The sequence below is a fragment of the Globicephala melas genome, chromosome 17 (genome assembly GCF_963455315.2).
Source record: "Globicephala melas chromosome 17, mGloMel1.2, whole genome shotgun sequence".
Classification (NCBI taxonomy): Eukaryota; Metazoa; Chordata; class Mammalia; order Artiodactyla; family Delphinidae; genus Globicephala; species Globicephala melas.
The window spans coordinates 10174448-10194315 of NC_083330.1; the positions used below are offsets into that span (position 1 = coordinate 10174448).

The 19868-nt window shown below is 37.5% G+C and overlaps 1 long non-coding RNA gene across 2 annotated transcripts in view; it reads right to left on the reverse strand.

Moving 5' to 3' along the window:
- Positions 1-19868, reverse strand: part of LOC132593708 (uncharacterized) — a 395759-nt gene that overhangs the window by 322706 nt on the left and 53185 nt on the right. The window lies entirely within an intron of this gene.

The following is a 19868-nucleotide window of genomic DNA, read 5'->3' on the forward strand; positions in this document are numbered from 1 at the left end:
TGGACTTGTTGAATGATGTCGCTTACTGCCCACGAACATTAGATATCTTTCTCTCCTGGTGAGAACCAGGAAACCACACACATCCTTGCTCACTACAAATCAGTAAATCTGAAAAGGAGTAAAGAAACTGAATAGAAAATCTCTTTATAGAATAAAAAAAGCATGGCATGTTATTAAGGAGAACTGTAAGCCCTATTCTATTCATGGTAATTACAGGATCAGATCAGGTTAAGGTGGGGACCTAGGTCAATAAAAGTACTGTAGGTTCACTACTTTAATCTCCTTCAGTCCTATCGTCTGCGGTGCCGGCTGCTCTACCTGACTCACCAAATCACTATAGGTAACATGAATGTCATGGGAATTGGGGGCAGAGTAGAGATTTATATATTCAGGCAGTCTCAAGTTTTAGATGATGAAAAAAAACCTAATTTCTCAGAATAATTTGACAAGTTTTTTTCTCTCAACCCAAATAATAAAGGCCAAATTTCATCTCTAGGTAATGCCCTTTTTAGTCCTCTTTTCACAATGAAATCTGTTACCTTATTAAATTTTTCACCCACCCATCATTCACAGAAGGTATTACACAATCTTGATAAACATATAAATGAGAACGAAAATCAATTCGAATTTGGCCTCACGTGCCTTAAGATAATCCCTTTCATTTTCCTATGATTTTCTCTAAAATTTCTGTGGAGGATGAATAACTAAAAATTCAAAACTGGTTACCTCATGCCCAGAGATAATTTGGGTTGTTGTCTTTGCAAAGTGTTTCCCAGATTGTATTTCTCCCCTAATATTTTGAAATTTTCTGCCAATAAAGGATTCAAAGTTCTTGCTTGTAATTACAGTATTTTAAATTGTGGTGGGTGAGGGTTATGAATGATTATTATTGTTTTTTTTTTTCAAAGGTTTGTTTGGGGTTAGTACCAAGAACATCTTACTCTTGGAAAAATTAAAGGACTATGCCAAATGTACAATTCTTTAAACACTTGTCTCATTGTATGGTGATCCATGTAATGTGTATTAAATATGCGAGACACTCAACTTTTGAAAATGCAATTAATCCTTTCAGTTTAATGCCTATGAATGAAATATACATTGCATCGTTCACCCACCCCAGGCCAACGGTCCTTTAGTGATGTTTTTTCTTCTTCAGGGTTTTGGTAACTGCTTTTGCCACTGTTTGCGTCTTAAATTACAAGTCACTACAAAATAGTTCACATTCATAGCCTATACATACTAGACTCTGGAAGTAGCCAATATGAAGAGACTCTGAAAAGTAAAAAAAAGGGAATATGTGCATATGTGGTTGTATCACTCCTGAACCCTAGCTTTCAGATATTTCATACTCTGCCTCTCTTTCCTCTCAAATAAGTAGAGTATTGGCGAACAAAACAGACAAGAATCACAATCAATGAGCAATTGCCAGAATACCCCCGGAGGCTAATAAGGTGTTGTCATCATGGAATAGCCTGTTCTGGATCCTGGCCGTTTATAATTTCCCTTTTTACTCACTTAGCTTTTCTGTAGACTGCTAAGTATTTATATCTAATATGTGTATCTAAACAGACTTGGCACTTGGCTTCTCTCTGTTAGTGTGCAAGCACCTGAAGGTAGGAACTGTGCCTTCTATCTTCCTTTAAAGTTATTATGGACTTATTAACTGGAATCATAATTATCACTCACTATATATTTTCCCCCAAATTTAAACAGATGATTATTCTTATTCATTTTAAGTATTTATCACTCAACATGAATAATATATCTTATGAGCACAAAATAGTACGTTGAAAGCATAAAATTTTTTTTCTGTGAAAGTTAAATTTGAAAAACTATTTAGCAGCATTGGACATTTGATATAACAAAGAAAAAGATGTATTTTAAAGCAGAGGTCATCCTAAAAAAATGTTTTTAATGGTTAAAAGAAAACCAAACCTACCAAATATGTTGTAACTTGAATGATGTGAACTGTGGTAAACGCCAGCATGCAATATGGCAAAAACGAATCAATCAGTTCAGCTTAGTTCAGCCTCTGCAACTGGCCATCTGGCACAAAATCAACCGAATGTATCCCTGCATATTCATCTTCATTTTCACAAATACTCAAGAGAATGTCATTCTAGGGCAAAATAAAATTAAATCACCATAATTTTTAAGACATCTCTCCTTTCATACCCTCTTGAGAATACTGTGCTTATATGAGAATACTTATTGCTATAGGGTTGTATAATTCTTATTTGAATGTATTCTCTCTTTTCTAAAGATTGAAACCTCTTCTAAAGGTTGAAAATAAAACATTTAATTATAAAACTTTTTATTTTTCAAAGGCTATTCTTTTGGGACAGAGAAGCTTCTATAAATAGGTCAGTTTACTTTTAGTCAAGTCAATAGTAGATCGAATGACCAAAGCCACTTTCATAGAATTTAATAATTTCGTAATTGCACTAATCTTGAATGAAGTTGGCCTAACATATGATTAGTTATTGTTCAACATGATCAAAACAATACATTAGTTCATGTTTCAATTCCTATTTACATGAAATCAGAAACTAAAATTTTGTTTGGTCAAACAAAAGTTTTACATAATATTCATACTATTATATAAAATTAGCCAAACACTTCATCAAATCCTAAAGACATAAGGCTAGATGATATGACATTATTTTGTAATAGTTTAGAAATTCTATTAAATTTTTTTTCAAGTGGAAGCAAAAATATAGTTTGTACTTAGACTCCTTGGGTCATTTTGAATTAAAATAGAAGAGTAGATTCATATCCTATTTTTAAGATTAATACTGAATAAAGGACTGAATCAAGTTTATTGTTGATTTTATCCATTTATTTTTGTCCTAGATCTGAACCACTACATTTTAAGCTTTGACTCTTTAAAGTAAATGAATTTTAATTGACACATAGAAACATACTAAAAAAATCAGCGTTTCCCAAATTATGTTTGTAAGTATAACAAGACCTATATAAATCATTTAGTTAAATAATAATACTTAATTTACACTCACTATGATCTTACTAACTAATTTAATTTTGTTAAGTTGCGAATAATAGTCTATTCTGTATTTGAGAAAAGAAGCTTATCAGCAAATAATTTCTAAGCTCAATGTCCTGTTCTAAAAAAAAAAAATGTTTCTTTTGAGAATTATATACCGATCTACATCAAAGTATTTTTTTTCATTTTTTATTCTGCAATCTTTTCTGTCTTAAAGTTACATTGTACCTCTAGCAATGTTTCTTGAAACACTTTCAGCCCAGAGCCAGCTTATGGCTTAGGATCATTTCTACAGACTTTGGTTTGCCTTTTTGTGAGTGTGTAGCCTTCAGAGATGTTACAGTTTTCTGTTTTGTAAATTGACTCATAGTTTGAAAGCATTCTTTTGTTATTAAACACACATGAAAAGGGTGACTCTCTCCAGGCAGAATGCACCATCCAATTGAATGGACAAAAACTTGGAACAATCATCAGTATTAAGAATCCGGACGCATCATCTTCAATCTCCTCAAGTTGGAAAATACCAGAGTCAGGTTTACTGTGGCTCATCTTTCTGTTGCATCATCAATTTAGAAATGTTGCCAAGTACATGCAAATATAAAATAAAATGAACTTGGCTATAAACGATTTTTGTATTTATTTATCTACTTTGTGAATCACTGTACCCATATTCATGGAATCTTTTTAAGGCTTGGAACTTTTTGTTCACAAATCCTACAGCTTCTAACTTTTGAACATTAAGTTTTTATCCTAGCAAAATCAGCAGATATTGATGAATAGCTTATATTCGTGTATTTTTATATTTCTTTTAAATAACATACATGATCCCACTGGATCCTTATAATAAGTAGCAAAAGAATCTAAGTGCCTTCGCCCTCATTTAAAAAGCAAAGAAATAGAGTCACAGAAGTTATACAACTTGCACAAGTTTCCCTTCTAGTTAGTGGGGGAGGTAGATTTACAACCAACATACCTAGACTGGTAGAATTTCTGTTGTACCACAATCTCTACCCCTTGTAATAGGCCAACCCCAGAAAAGAGCTTGTCAAACTCCAGTAACCTCGGTTATCCATCCACCTGCTTCTTCTGAAAATCTCTGAGCTGGCTACAAAATGAATGAGCTGATGTCACCCAGAGCCCCCTTCATTCCGCCACAACCACTGCCTGCCTTTTATAACTACAATTTTGAAAAAGAAGTTAAACATACAACCTCCTTTCTAGAGTCCAGTCACTCCTCAAGATTCCTCAATCTGGCATCAGTCTTCCCAGCACTGTAAACCCGTAAACATACCTTTTCCTTGCACATTTATTCCCCCACCAGACGGAGTTCTTCAAGATAAAGGACCCCATCCTCTTTTTTTTTTTAAGAGATTTTGCATTATGTTTTTTACTTTTTTATAGTTTATTATTTTTTTTAATTAATTTATTTATTTTTGGCTGCATTGGATCTTTGTTGCTGTGCGTGGACTTTCTCTAGTTGTGGGGAGCGGAGGCTACTCTGCGTTGCGGTGCACGGGCTTCTCATTGCGGTGGCTTCTCTTGTTGCAGAGCACAGGCTCTAGGCACGCGGGCTTCAGTAGTTATGGCTCGCAGGCTCAGTAGTTGTGGCTCGCAGGCTCTAGAGCGCAGCCTCAGTAGTTGTGGTGCACAGGCTTAGTTGCTCCGCAGCATGTGGGATCTTCCTGGACCAGGGCTCGAACCCGTGTCCCCTGCATTGGCAGGCGGTTTCTTAACCACTGCGCCACCAGGGAAATCCCTCCCATCCTCTTAACTGTTGTGTTCACCACACTTAGAATAGTGCCTAATACCTCAAAAAATATGTGTTGAATAAAGGAATGAATCAAAGAATTATAATGAGAGTTAAAAAGCATTGTTTTAAGAAAGGAACAGCCTTTGATTGGTAAGATATCTCAAAAAGCTGTTTGAGGTAAAAAGTGAGAGCTGAAGACATGGATTAGAAAACAAGAGCCCAGCCAGCAAGATCAGAGAACAGCTAAATTGTTCTGTACAAGATGAAGAAGAATTTGGCTTTTGTAAGAGAGTTAATGAAGAACAAATAGAGAAAAGGAGCCATAAGGATGGTTAAGAGAATCACTGAAATGGACCAGTTAGAGACCCCTGGTGGTGGTAGGTTCCATTTGAAGCTGTTCACACTGCTGGAAAATAAAACCCTCCATACCTCCTATCCATACGCTCCCACCCATTGTTTAAGTAAAATTTTCCACACTCACAATTATTATATGTAAGGCTCTTTGAAAACTGTGAAAGGACTTGAGTTTCATGTATGGGCTGACTTGATGCAGATAAAGAATAATAGTCACAGGAGCTGGGGAGTCAGTATTCATGAGAGCAAAAGCGTACCAGAAATGTGACAAAATTCTGAGGAGAGCTTTGAATTTCTAGAAGAAAACGGTAATGTAGGCTCAAGCCAATCATACATAGATCTTAAGGAGATAAGACACCAAGAAGACATTCCAATTTTGTAATAAAGAAATCAGTGAAACCAGGCAATATGAAGGGAAAAAGAGAAACTGAATTCATTTATTCATACAAATGTTCATTTATTCACTCTGTTAACCATCATTAAGCACCAATATATCTCGGTTGCTAGAAATATAGCTACAAAACAGACATAGCTCACCCCTTATAAGGCTTACAGTGTAGGGGAAATATAGATAAGCTGACAGATGCTATAACAGATGAAAGTATAGACTATTATGGAAGAATGTAGGAGTAGCACCTAAACCTGACTCAAGCCATTAGGAAAGACTTTTAGTGAATAATGTCTAAGCTGAAAACTAAGAGCTCAAGTTGAGTGATTGGTAAGAATATTCCAGGCATAAGAAACAGCACACGTGAAGCCCCAGAAATGAGAGGGAGCCTGGCATATTGAGTATCTGGAAGTAGTGCTGGAAGGCTAGAATGTAGAGAGAAAGCTCACGTTGGTGAGAGATGAGATGGGGTGGTAAGTAAGGGACAAATCATGAAGGACGTGTAAGCCACGTTAAGAGGCTTGTGCTTTATCCTGAAGGTAATGTGCAGTCCCTAAAGAGTTTTAAGTGCAAGTGTGACATGGCTAGACCTTTGAGAAAGACCACTCTGGCCGCAGTGTAGAGATGGGATTAGAGAAGGCAGCCTGGGGGTGGAGAAAAGAGGTGGATTAATTAGTATTCCCAGCGAGAGAATGATGATTGAAGTAGGGAAGGAATCATGAGCATACAGACGATTTGAATGACTTGGAGATATTTAGAGACAACAGTCAGCACTGAGTGACTAGCTGAATATGTACATGGGAAGGGAGAGAGATATCTAGGAAGACACACAGGGTTGGACAACTGGGTGCTGCAACTCACTGCTATAAATCACAGGAAAAGAGGCACATTGGGAGAAAAAACTAACAGCTCTTTTGGAGACATGGAGATATTGATATGAGAAACTCAAATGGAAGTCTCCAGAAGATAGTTGGGCAGCTCAAAAGGGAAGCTCAAAAGAGAAAACTAGGATATAGATTCGAGATTTGCAATCAAATAGGCTGGTACTTCAAGACCAAAGAGTGAATGAGATCATCCAGGGAACATGTGACAGTGAGTAGAAGACAAGACCTTAAACTGAACTTTGAGGAAAATCAACTCTTGAGGGAAAGGCAGAGAAAGAGGAGGCTGCAAACCAGTCTGAGAGAACAATCCAAAGGGATCAGGGGAAATCGGGAGAGAAAATTGTCCAAAGATCCAAGGGAAAAGCTTTTGAAGAACGAAGAAGTGATCTACAATACCAAATGCCACCAGGAGATTCATAAGATAAATCCTGAAGGGTATCCACAATTTTTCTATAAAGGCATTTCTGACCTTTCTTAAGGAGTTTCAGAGGCAGGATTAGTTAAACTGGAAACCAATCTGGCACGTTAAGGACTAAAATGAAGACAAACATGTAAAAAACAGCAGGAGTGCATAAAACCTAAAATATGTTTAACTGTGATAAGGACACATAAGCTAGGGGGAATGTGAGGATTTGTAATATATGAGAGATCTGAGGCTGTTTAAATGCTGATAGGAAGGAACCAGGAGAGAAAGAAGAGGGAAGAGAGAGATGGTCAATAGTACAAAGAATGGGCTTCCCTGGTGGCGCAGTGGTTGGGAGTCTGCCTGCCGATGCAGGGGACTCGGGTTCATGCCCCGGTCCGGGAAGATCCCACATGCCGCGGAGCGGCTGGGCCCATGAGCCATGGCCGCTGAGCCTGCGCGTCCAGAGCCTGTGCTCCGCAATGGGAGAGGCCACAACAGTGAGAGGCCCACGTACCACCAAAAAAAAAAAAAAAAGTACAAAGAATGTCCTATTTAGGCAGGAAAGGACACAAGAACTGGTCTAGGAAAAGAGGAGACTTCATATAGCAACAGGAAAAGGGAACAGGAGAGATGAGAGTATTCCTGCCCAATAACTTCCAATCTTTCTGTGGAATATTAACCAGGGGTCATCTGCTGATGAGAGGGATGACAAATAAGAGAGAAAACGGAAATTCAGGGGTTCAAAGTTTTAAAACAATGCTGAAGTTTGAAGTAACATTTGTGGAGAATGAGAGTAAGAAGTGGTTGGAGAAAGACAGTAGCACTAGAGAGTAGTGTTGAGAGCACAGGTGAGGTGGAGACCATACATGCGTGTTACTCTACCTAGTTCATTTTCTCCAGTGGCGTGAAAGAGCTTAGGAGTAGGTATCAAAAAGGCAGATGCCTAAATTAATTCAGGCGTGTTATTTGCCATGCGGATGCAATGGAAGAAAAATAGAACCAACACGTTCAGGATTTTGGCTAGAAAAATAAAGTGATGAGCAGTGATGTCTCAGCAGAACCAGACATACAAGCACCTGGCTTAAAGGAGAGCAGGAGAGGCTGATGCCAGATACCCCTGATGCCACACACGCTGCTTACTTGGAAACAACTCTAAAATTGCAAGGACATTCATTTATTTTTGAACAATAACAACAACAAGAAAAAACAATTACCTTTTAGGATACATTACCTACATAAACAGCTTCTCTATGACTATGTAAAATTTAGTTCTACATGTTTAGAAAGTAGACAATAAAGAAAATCCAGTTATCAATCTTCTCGTAGCCCATGGAACCAGTCAATCAAATGTACTTCCTTAGGCCTCTAAGAGTACCACCTGCTTAGGACCGTTCAACATGAAATAACAAAAAACTGGGCTCTGGCTCTGTTATGCAAACAAAATTGCATTTTCCAAACATTTATAGACATCACTAATGATGCCAGTTATTAGTGAAGACCTTGAGGATAATTATAACTGCTGGATTACATAATTCCAATTTTATTTATTCATTAATTGAACAAATGCATTGTGCCTTGTTGCTGGGGATACAAAGATGAAAATCACAGCTCCTGCTCTCAAAGAGCTCACAGAAGAGACAAAAACCAAAAACCCTAATAATTCTAACAAGTGCAATAATGCTATGAATGAGGTATGAAGAGGACAAAGGAGGAGAGCCTGACTCTGTCTCAATAGAATCAAGGAAGGTTTTCACTGTGGCTTTAAATGCACTGTACAGGGCTTCCCTGGTGGCGCAGTGGTTGGGAGTCCGCCTGCCGATGCAGAGAACATGGGTTCGTGCCCCCGTCCGGGAGGATCCCACATGCTGCGGAGCGGCTGGGCCCGTGAGCCATGGCTGCTGAGCCTGCGCGTCCAGAGTCTGTGCTCCGCAACGGGAGAGGCCGCAACAGTGAGAGGCCCGCGTACCGCCAAAAAAAAAAAAAAAAAAAAAATGCACTGTACAGTTAATCTTACTTATTTTTAGTTATGCACATGGATATGGGGACATTACCAGGGTTAGTTGAGATCGTATTCTGAAACTTTTAAAACAGTAAATACTGACAATTCTAGACCCATAGTTCCAATATCATAATATTCTATTTTTTATATGTCTATGAAACCATAAATCTATCACCAGAGCTTAACTCGAAATGGGTTTGTAAAAGCTTAACATCATATTCAAAAATCAGGATTAATCTTTCTCTGTTACATTATTGTTTGATTACAGTCCGCCATCTGGTATTTTTGAGTTATAGTTGATCATGGCATTGCTGGGAGCAGCAGAATTCACAGCAGATCTACCCTTGCAGAACCCTATATTCTAAAATTGCAAGGTGCTGTACACACGAACAGTGCAAATGGCAGAACTAAGAACAATTAAATGAGGGTTTTTTGCAATCTTTATTTGAAAGCTGATGTTCTAATGCTGTAGGTCAAGGAAGGCACTAAATATACAATTCTCTGTCCATTGTTATTCAGTGTTTTTAAGCTCCTCTATAACCAGTTTATTAAAAAGTACAAGGGAGATATGAGATGAGCTGGTAGAGCAAATATTATATTAGAAAACATTTATTAAATACAGCATGTTATCAAGATAGTTGAAAATACATTAAGTCAAATTCTCTCGAGTGCCTAGCAGAAAATGTGACATTTGATGTAGTACGTTAACTCTTTCATGGTAACATTGAGCTCTTTCTTCGATCCTTGTGCATTAGTGAATACACCTCGTAAAACTGGCTTCATTCTGAGACTTAAATCCTCTCACCCATTAGTAGATTATGCTACTATTTTGACAGTGATTTGTGATTCCTGAAAAATATTTAACTAGCCTGGTCCCTTGAAGATTTCACATTTTCTGTTCCTATAACTAAGCTTCTAACATTGATTTTTTTTAAAAAAAAGTATGCAGTTGTATAAATTTGTACATAAATACATTCATAATCTTCAAACCGAGCTGGGTTCTCAACCCTTCCTGGTAATAGTTCCATCTGTGTAATCAACTTTCTTGACCATTTGTCATAATAACTATTTTTTATTATATATAATTGACATACAATAAATTATACACATTTAAAGTGTACAATTTCAAAACTTTTGACATATGTAAACACACGTGAAACCATCAAGACAATCAAGATAATGGACATATTCAGCACCCTCAGAGCTTTCCTTGTGCCTCTTGGTAATCTCTCTCTCCTTTCCCCTTCATCCCCAGGGCAACCACTGACCTGATTTACTTCATTAGAAATTACATTTTCAAATTTTATAAAAAGAGACTCATACAGTATATATACTTTTTTTTTTACATCTTTATTGGAGTATAATTGCTTTACAATGGTGTGTTAGTTTCTGCTTTATAACAAAGTGAATCAGTTATACATATACATATGTTCTCATCTCTCTTCCCTCTTGCGTCTCCCTCCCTCCCACCCTCTCTATCCCACCATTCTAGGTGGTCACAAAGCACCAGGCTGATCTCCCTGTGTCTGACTTCTGTCACTCTACATAACTATTATAAAATTCAATTTTGCTGTCTGTGTATCAATGGCTCATTCTTTTTTATTGCTGAAGAGTATTTCATTTGTGAATAAACCACAATTTATTCATCTCTTAACCCATTGATGGACATCTGAATTATCTTCATTCTCAGCTATTGCAAATATAGCTGCTATGAATATTCATGTATAAGTCTTTGTATAGACATATGCTTTCATTCTTTTGCATAAATACCTAGGAGTGGAATGTCTAGATCATATGGTAAGTGTATATTTAGCTTTTTAAGAAACTGTCGAACTGTTTTCCGAAGTAGTTGTATCATTTCAAATTCCCACCAACTTTCTTTTGATTAGTGTTAGCATAGTATAGCTTTTTCTATCATTATTTTTAACCTATTTGTGTCTATATATTTAAAGTGGGTTTCCTGTAGACAACATATAGTTGGGTCTTCCTTTTTTTATCCATTCTGAGAATCTCTGCCTTTTAGTTGAGAGTGCTTAAACAATTTACATCTGATGTGTTTATTGATATGGTTCTGTTAAAATCTACCATCTTGCTATAGGTTTTATATCTGTCTCACCTGTTCTTTGTTCATCTTTGCTCTTTTTCTGCATTATTTTGGATTAATACAGTATTTTTTCTGATTACACTTGTTTCCCTTTGTTGGCTTATTAGCTATAACTCATTGTGTGTGTGTGTGCACATGTGCGTGTGTATGTGTGTAGCAATTGCTTTGGGTTTATAGTATATATATTTAACTAATGACAGTCTACCTTCAATTAATATTATAAAATTTCACATATGGTATAAGAAACTTAGGAAAATATAGTACTTGCATTTCTGCCCTCACAACTATTGCGCTATTATTTCAAATATTACACTCCTAAATATGTTATAAACCTAACACTATTTTGTCTTACTTTTGCTTTCAATAGTCAATTATCTTTAAACATTTATATTAATTCACATATTTCCCATTTTGGGTGCTCTTCCTTCATCTGTGTAAATCCAGATTTCCCTGTGGTATGATCTGTCTTCAAACTGAAGAACTTATAACATTTCTTGTCATGCAGGTCTGCTGAGTATTAATGCTTTCAGCTTTTGTTTGCCTAAAAAGGGTTTATTTCACCTTAATTCTGAAAGATATTTTCAGTGACCGTTTTTCTTTCTTTCAATATTTTAAATATTCTGCTCTCCTGATCTGCAGTGGACGCTCTGCTGGATTGTTTCCAATGAGAAGTCTGTTGCCCTTCTTAACCTTTGTTCCTCTGTACTTAATACGTCCTTTTTCTCTGAGTCCTTAAAGATTTTTCTTTAACACTGGTTTTAAGGAATTTAATTATAATGTGCTTTGATGAAGTTTTCTCCAAGTGTCATGCTTGGGTTTGTATTTTTCCTCAAATTTTGAAAAATTTCAGCCATTATTTCTTCAAATGTTTTTCTGACCCTCTCTTCAGGAATTCCAATTTCACGTATATTAGGCATCTTTATATTGTTCTACTATGATACTATATTGTTCTATATACGATTTATTTTTCAGTCATTTTTCTTCCTGTGTATCACCTTGGATAGTTTATTTTGCTTTGTCTTCAAGTTCATTACTCTTTTCTTCTACAGGTTCTAACCTGTTATTAATAACTTCCAGTATATTTACTTCCAGTATATTTTTCATTTCAGACAGTATTTTTTTTAGCTCTAGAAGTCCAATTTGAGTCTTTTTTAATATCTTTTGTGTCTCCCCTTACCATATTCAATCCTTCCCCTACCTTCCTGAACATACGCAATATAGTTAGAATAATTGTTTTAATGTCTTTGTCTAGTGCATCTATCATCTGTGTCATTTCTGGGTCTGTTTCTATTAATTGACTTTTTCCTTTCATTATGTGTCATATTTTCCTGCCTCTTTGCATGTCTGACAATTTTTATTGGATGCCAGACATTGTAAATTTTATGTTGTTGGGTATCAGATATTTTGTATTCCTATAATATAAATATTCCTGGGTGCTGGATATTTTTGTATATTGCTAAATAGTCTTGAAATTTTTTCTAAGCCATAGTCAGGTTAGTGGGAAATAATCTGATCCTTTTGAAGTTTTATTTTGTAGGCTAGACCACAGCAGTCTTATTCTAGGGAAAATTTTTCCTCACTACAATAGCAGTACACTTTTGAGTACTCTACCTGGTGCTTTATCAATTACAAGTTTTTCCACTAAGGCCAGTGGGAAGAGATACTTTTCCTTATCCTGGATGAATTACAGTTACTGTTTTCTCCATTACTTTTAAGTGATTCTTCCCTCAGCCTTGGATTTTTCCCTCACATGCATGTGACGATCAGTGAGTACTAAACTGAAGAACTGAAGGGACTCTGAAGATCTCCAGAGCTGCTGCTTCTCTCTCTCTCTCTCTCTCTCTCTCTCTCTCTCCCTCTCTCTCTCCCTCTCTCTCTCTCTCTCTCTCTCTCTCTCTGTCCTCTGGTACTCTACTCTGCAAACTGTAGTTACTTTGGCTTTGCTGAAGTCCCAGTTTTGTTTCCTCAATTCATAGACTTTGTTAAGCTCCGTATGGATTCTCCTTTCCTGTATATGGCTGGAAACTCCCCAGGCAGCCAGCTGGAGCAATCATAGGGATCACCTCATTTTTCTTCCCCTCTCTTGAGGAAGGAATTACTGCCCTTCCTCTCTTCATGTCCCCAGTGTCTGAAAACTATATATTTTATATTTTGACCAAGTTTTTAATTTTTTAAAGCAGGAGGTTAAATCCAGTCCCTATTACCTCATCTTAACCAGCATCAGAAGTCCACAATAAATGTATTAAATCTTTAGCGTTTTCTTCAAGTTTCCTACCCCACCTTCTTCCTCTCCATGCCTCTTTCAGAAAAACCCTACTCAAAGTCCTGTGTATATTTTGTGAACTTCCTGTCTCTGCATTCTGTAATTTGTCTACATCCATAACCACTTCTTAATTCCTTCCCTCCCTCCCCCTAAACCAAACTTCTCAGCTCCATTAGGTTGTCAATTTCCAGTTACCATTCTTCACTTTGTATCTTCAGTATCTCCCTCTATCCTCCCTCTTTTCGCCTGGCTATTTTTTCTCACATCTAGCTCCTCTTCTTTAAATGATGTTAATTCTCCAGAGTTATGTCTTTAGTCATCTTTTTTTCTAACCCTATAGAATCCTCTTGACTCCATTAGATTTCTCAAGCTGCTGTAACAGTATACCACAGATTGTGTGGCTTAATCAACAGGAATTTATTTTCTCACAGTTCTTAGAGGCTGGAAGTTCAAGATCAAAGTAGGGTTGATTTCTGGTGAGGTGTTGCTTCCTGGCTTGTAGACAGCTGCCTTCTCACTGTGTCCTCACATGGCCTTCCCTCTGCTCATGCACTCCTGGTATCTCTTCTTATTCTTATAAGGACACGAGTCCTATGGGATTAGGGCTCCATCTTTATGACATCATTTAACCTAATTACCCCCTTAAAGCCCTATCTCCAAATACAGTCACATTAGATATTAGGGCTTCAACATGTGACTTTTGCAGGAACATGTTTCATTCCATAACACTGACTTACTTCATCTTATCCATTACTTCAACTGCTGACTGCTACCAAATTCAAGTCTCTTCCCCAGGGTCTCTCCTGAGCACCGACACACCTGCCTAAATCCCTACAGGACATTCCTATTTGGATATGATACCTTCACTCTACTCACTGTGTTCAAAATTAAACCTCATTGTCTATCCCCTCCACATCAGGTTTCCTGAGTTCACTTTCAGTAAATAACACAAACTTTCATCCAATCCATCTACTAGAAAATGTGGGAGTCATTCTTTACCTTCATGCCTCTCATTTGCCCATTTCATCCAATTGTCTGCCAAGTTTTGTCAAGGTTTTCTTCTTAATATCCTTGAATTATGCTTCTTTCTCTTTATTTCCACTGCCATCACCTTAGTTCAAAAACTTATACAATCTGGTTAGGTTGCAATATATTTTTCCCCATGCTCCCATCTTTCTAGCCATGTTCCACTCTACTGTCATGATAATACCTTTAAAAGACAAACCTGAAAATATTACCTGCATGTTAACACTCTTCAAAGATTTTAGACTAACATTGATGTCAGGATAAACACAAAGCCCTGCATGTGACCTATAAGGCGCTTTCATAACCTAGTTACCAGATACCTGTCTAGCTTTTCTCTGCACCTCCTCTCTTTCCAAACTCTCTAACACCTCTATCTTATACTCTGTAATAAATTATTTGTAATTTGTCATATGCAGCTTGTTATAGGAAGTCTTCACGATGTTGTCCATGTTACTCTCTCTGGAGTGTTCTTCTCTTGGTTAATTGCTTTGTTCCTCCAAACTCGATACAGAGGTATTATTGCTTCACAATAAATAATTACTGAACTGGACTTCATTCTTCCTAGTCTGGACTAGGTGTCCCCTTACAATCTTCCATGGCATTCCCCTATCATATCTCTAATGATATTTAGCATTTACTTGCCTGGTCCTCTATTAAACATAGCCTTCTGGAGAACACATATTCTATCCTTTATTTCTATAACTAGCACCAAGTACAGCAGCAGTTACAAAACGAAATTTGATGAAGGAATACCTTAATAAATAGAGGGATGTAACTGATTTCATTGGGCCATAGACTCTTTCCATAGAACTACAAGAGGTCTAAAACACATTTTTATCTATTGTAAACAAATATGTATTTTACATTCCTATATTAGAAAAATAGCTACATTAGAAAGTGTATTGCTAAAATAATACCACAAGCTTTACTCAGCCAGAGATAATACAGAACAACTTGACTCTCATGCCGGGAATGTCTTTATTTTTTCATCTTAAACTTTAGGTTAGAGAGTTATTTGCAAGGATAGTTATAAAGACATTCATATTTACGCGATGCAGTTTGACATAACAGTCAAGCATTTAAAAGGCTAATCATCCAGGTTTCATTTCCAAGTCAGCTGGCTCATTACTTGATACCTGCTCTTCAAGTAATACTGTTCTTTCTAAGGCCTCAAGCGCCCTTAGAATCTTAACTCCAGTTTAAGATTTCACTGTCACTCAATCCCAACTCAGTGATACTTTTCCTACCACTTTTTTTTTTTTTTTAAATCAAGTGAGTTTCCTTTCCAAAACGCTGCCCAGATCCTTTCCAGACTCAACAGCTTCTTCTCTCCTCTTGCACAGCTTTCCAGATACTCACAGCCAACATGGGCATTTCTTTACCCATCTGCGCTGTCCTTGTCTTCAGACTCGTCGCTCATTTTGAATTCCTTCCTCAAGCTATTCCACTTCTTCACATCACCTGCCAACCCCAAGCGTAAAGTTGCTCCACTCCAGGTAAAAACGTCACTATTACATAGGATGCCTGGTACAGGAGTTCTCAATGGGACAGAACACTGACATTCTGAAACCTAAGTAATATTATGAATAATCCTGCCCACGGAAACTCTCAATCTCTCTTCGAATTTTTCAGGGGGACATTTTCAATACGCATTCCCAGTTGAATGTGTGAGTCATAGTGAACGTCAGTGCCGACATTAATTATACCTAAATCCTCCCAAGTCAGCCCTACAATGATAAGTCAGAATCACCTAGACACTTATGTTACCTGTGGCATATCCAGCTTTGCAGCCTTCTTTTACCCCAGCAGCTAGGATAAGCTCCATGGTTCAGTCTGTCCCTGGTCTCTGAGACCAAACCAAACCTTCACTTTCAAAAGGAAGTAGCTTTGTTATTTCTCTGCTCGGGACCCTGGGTCCCAGTTCTGATGTTTGATTTTATGGTTGGATACTAGAACTCTGTCTGACTTGTACCTTGTGATGGTTAATTTTATGAGTCAATTTGACCGAGCCACGGGAGGCCCAGATACTTGATTAAACATTATTTCCAGGTATGTCTGTTTCTAGATAGTGTTTCTCTCCATCAAAATGGATACCCCCCCAGCCCTGCAACTCTGCCATGAGCTAACTCTTTGTCTGCCCCTTCTGGTCTATAATGAATGGAGAATGTAATTTGGGAGCCAATAACCATCCAATCCCCAAGAGTTAGATAACCTATTTTAGCACAAAACGCCAGCCCAAAACTTTTAAATGAGCATATATATCTTCATGAACTTTATGAGATGTCAGTGTAATTTAGTTCTTGAGAAGAAAGTACAAGGTATGACAGTTTGCTGAGTGTAGTCCACAGATCAAAAAACTAACCAAAAATTTGACTTTTTAAATTTATAAACCTACTTAGTTCCTCCTAATTATTACTCAGTGCTTTACTTGCTGTACTTTTAAGCAATACAGAATAAGGAACAGGCCCTAAAATAAGGGATAGTTATTCATCAATGATAAAGAACACTATGTAAAACAATTTCATTTCAATATATAAATGCATATTTAAAAAGTGGTTATATGCATATACATACATCTAACAGCTTTAACGTGTTATTTTCTCTATCAGTAATATGGTACTATATATATATCACTTAGTAAACCATGAATTTTACATCAAATGATATGGTGAACTTTATTAAACACAAAAGTTCTGACCTAATTTAAAAAAAAACACAGAATAACATAAATAGTAGAAAAAGTAAATTACATTGAATATTTTAGAATAAACGATTTTCTATAAGGTAAATTATGATATGCAAAGATAATGACTAAATACTAGTCTCCCTGACTACACTTCCTACTTTCAAAGATTTGGGTCTCCTTCCTGAATTTTAGTATCAGAGGTATGTAGTCTTCCATCACTTTGCACACACTTTCTCAAAAGAACTCATAATAAAAAAAGAACTGATAATTTCCCATAAACACTGGGGCCCAGTTTTCTTGAGTGCTCAGTTGTAGGGGTAGGTAAAGATAGGCAGTGAGAGAATGTGGGTGAAGGGAAGGAAAGGGGAGAGAAAAGAAAAGGGAAAAACTTACCATTCATCAAAAGCCTACTGTAAGCCAGGCGCCATGTTGATTCAGTTATTTTATCTAATCCACAAAACTATCTTAGTGCTTGTTACCCTTACTGTGTTGATGAGGAAACTGATGCCTAGGGAAATAAACTAACTCCCCACAAATGACATGGTTAGAGAGTGACAGAAGCCAAAGCATAAACCCAGCTCTCTCTGATTCTACAGTCCGTGCTGCTTCTATAAAACTGTGTGCTATGTATGTCCATACATAATTCCAGCCCACAGCCAATACACTTACGTATATCCCTATGAATGTTCAATAAACATAGATAAATGACCTTTATTAGGAAACAGATGTCTAATACTACCAAAATAACAGGTGAGTCTCACTTTTTTTTTTTTTTTGCGGTACGTGGGCCTCTCACTGCTGTGGCCTCTCCCGTTGCGGAGCAGAGACTCCGGACGCGCAGGCTCAGCGGGCATGGCTCACGGGGCCAGCCGCTCCGCGGCATGTGGGATCTTCCCGGACCGGGGCACGAACCTGTGTTCCCTGCATCGGCAGGCGGACTCTCAACCACCGCGCCACCAGGGAAGCCCCGAGTCTCACTTATTGATACACCTCTTTATGTAACACCTATCTATTTGGCAGTTACCATTGTACTGTGTTAATCTCTGGAAATACAGAAATGATAGGCCACTGACCCCAAAAAGCTTATAGTCTAGAGGGGCAGAGGGAAGCAAACACATAATTTCAATACCATATTATAAGTGCTAAGGTGGAGGGGCACACAGACCACCATGGGAATGTCAACCAGATGACTTAGTGACGAGGGTTACAGTTAGGACAAGACCGGATAGAAAGTCTTAGAAGACCTCTTGGAGGTGATGTTCCAACTCACAAAGGACAGGTAGAAATTACCTAAGTAGCAAAAGAATGGGAAGGCATTCAGGATGCGGGCACAACAAGTGCAAGACTGAGGAGAGAAGGAGCCTGACCACCCGAACAAATGCAGGTTGGTTGATACGGCAGATGTCAGAACTCAAAATAAAACAACGGAGGACTATAGGAGGGGTCCCACTTTGTTGGTCTGGGTGACTGGGTAGATTACTGTGCCATCTTTTTGGACATAAAATTGATTATGTCACTCCTCCACTGAAAACTCATTAATGACTTGTCTTGCTATTAGATTAAATCCTAAACTCCTGAGCACGACCAATAAAACTTCTGCCAACACCCCCATCTTCCTCCTCCATGATGCTCCTGTCCTTACAGTGCACTCCCTTTCTGCCCAGCCCAGTATCTTACACCTACTAATCCTTCTCCTGGAACAATCTCTCCCTACCCCTTCACATCCACCACCTCAGCCTAAATGTTACTTATTTAGGTAGGCTTTCTCTGGTCTCCAGATTCGGGTATGTTACTACACTACATCTTCTCATGACACTGTCAACTTCAGCTTCATAGTTCTTACCACAACTAAAATTATACAGTTTGTATGTTACTCAACACCTGCCTCTGTCAAAAGAGTATGTCATTTTGGTCACTCTTTATCCACAGTACTTAACTCAATGCCAAATATTTATAAGGACCCCATAAATACATGGAGTAATGGATTCTGAGAAGGATATAGAAGGAGTTTCATGGTAGGAAGAGAGTTTGGGGGTAAACAAGAATATCTGTGGAAAATCCATGTGGAAATATTCCTATTTTCCTTTTTAGAATTTTTGTTTTTGTATTCAGGTGGGAATTCTGAGCAGAACACAACTCTAAGAGTAAATAGTAAATAGAGAGCATTAAAGCTATGGGAATTGATTAAGTAAACAGAGGAATAAACAGGAAAGAGGAAGACATCATGACTGGGTACAAGGCACTTAAAAAGCAGATAAAGAAATGAGACCTAATAGGCGCAGCCAGAGAGGTGGGAAGAAAACTGTAAAAACTGGCATCAGATAGTCAAGGTAAGAAAACTGTCTAGTAAGAAAAACAGTCATGTAAAATCCCTTTTTTTTTTCTTTGAAAGAAATCAAGTAAAGAGTATATGGTGAACGAATGAACATATGGTGTTGATTTTTTCATTTTTTTCTAAATTTTTCCCAGTTTTATCGAGATATAATTGTCATATAGCACTGTATAAGTTTGAAGCGTACAGTGTAATGATTTGGTATTATAGTGTTAAATTTTGTAATTCTAAGGGTCACTGATCACCTAAAAGGGAGACACTTTCTTTCGTGGAGCAATAGGAGGAAAGCTCAGATTGTATTAACTGATCATGCAATCATTTAATGCAATGGGTGTCAACTAAGCACCAGAGCCTGTACTTACTGGTGGAGACACAAAAATAAACAAAGGAAGAATGCTTCCCATCTTCATGGAGTTTAATGCACTCAGACCAGGGCATAAATATAGCTTTGTCACAATACAAGCCATTTATTTCTTATTTTCTTATACCCAAAAGCTTCAGGAATTCATGTTACCTGCCTGGCTCCTATAGGTGTGGGTTATTAACTCCAGAGAATAGTGTAACAAGTATTATAATTGGTTATAATCAAATATGTGCTCCAATAGTACATACAAGAATTACTACAGTCAGGAAGTCAAGGAAGGCTTCCCCAAAAATGTAGTGAGTCAGGAA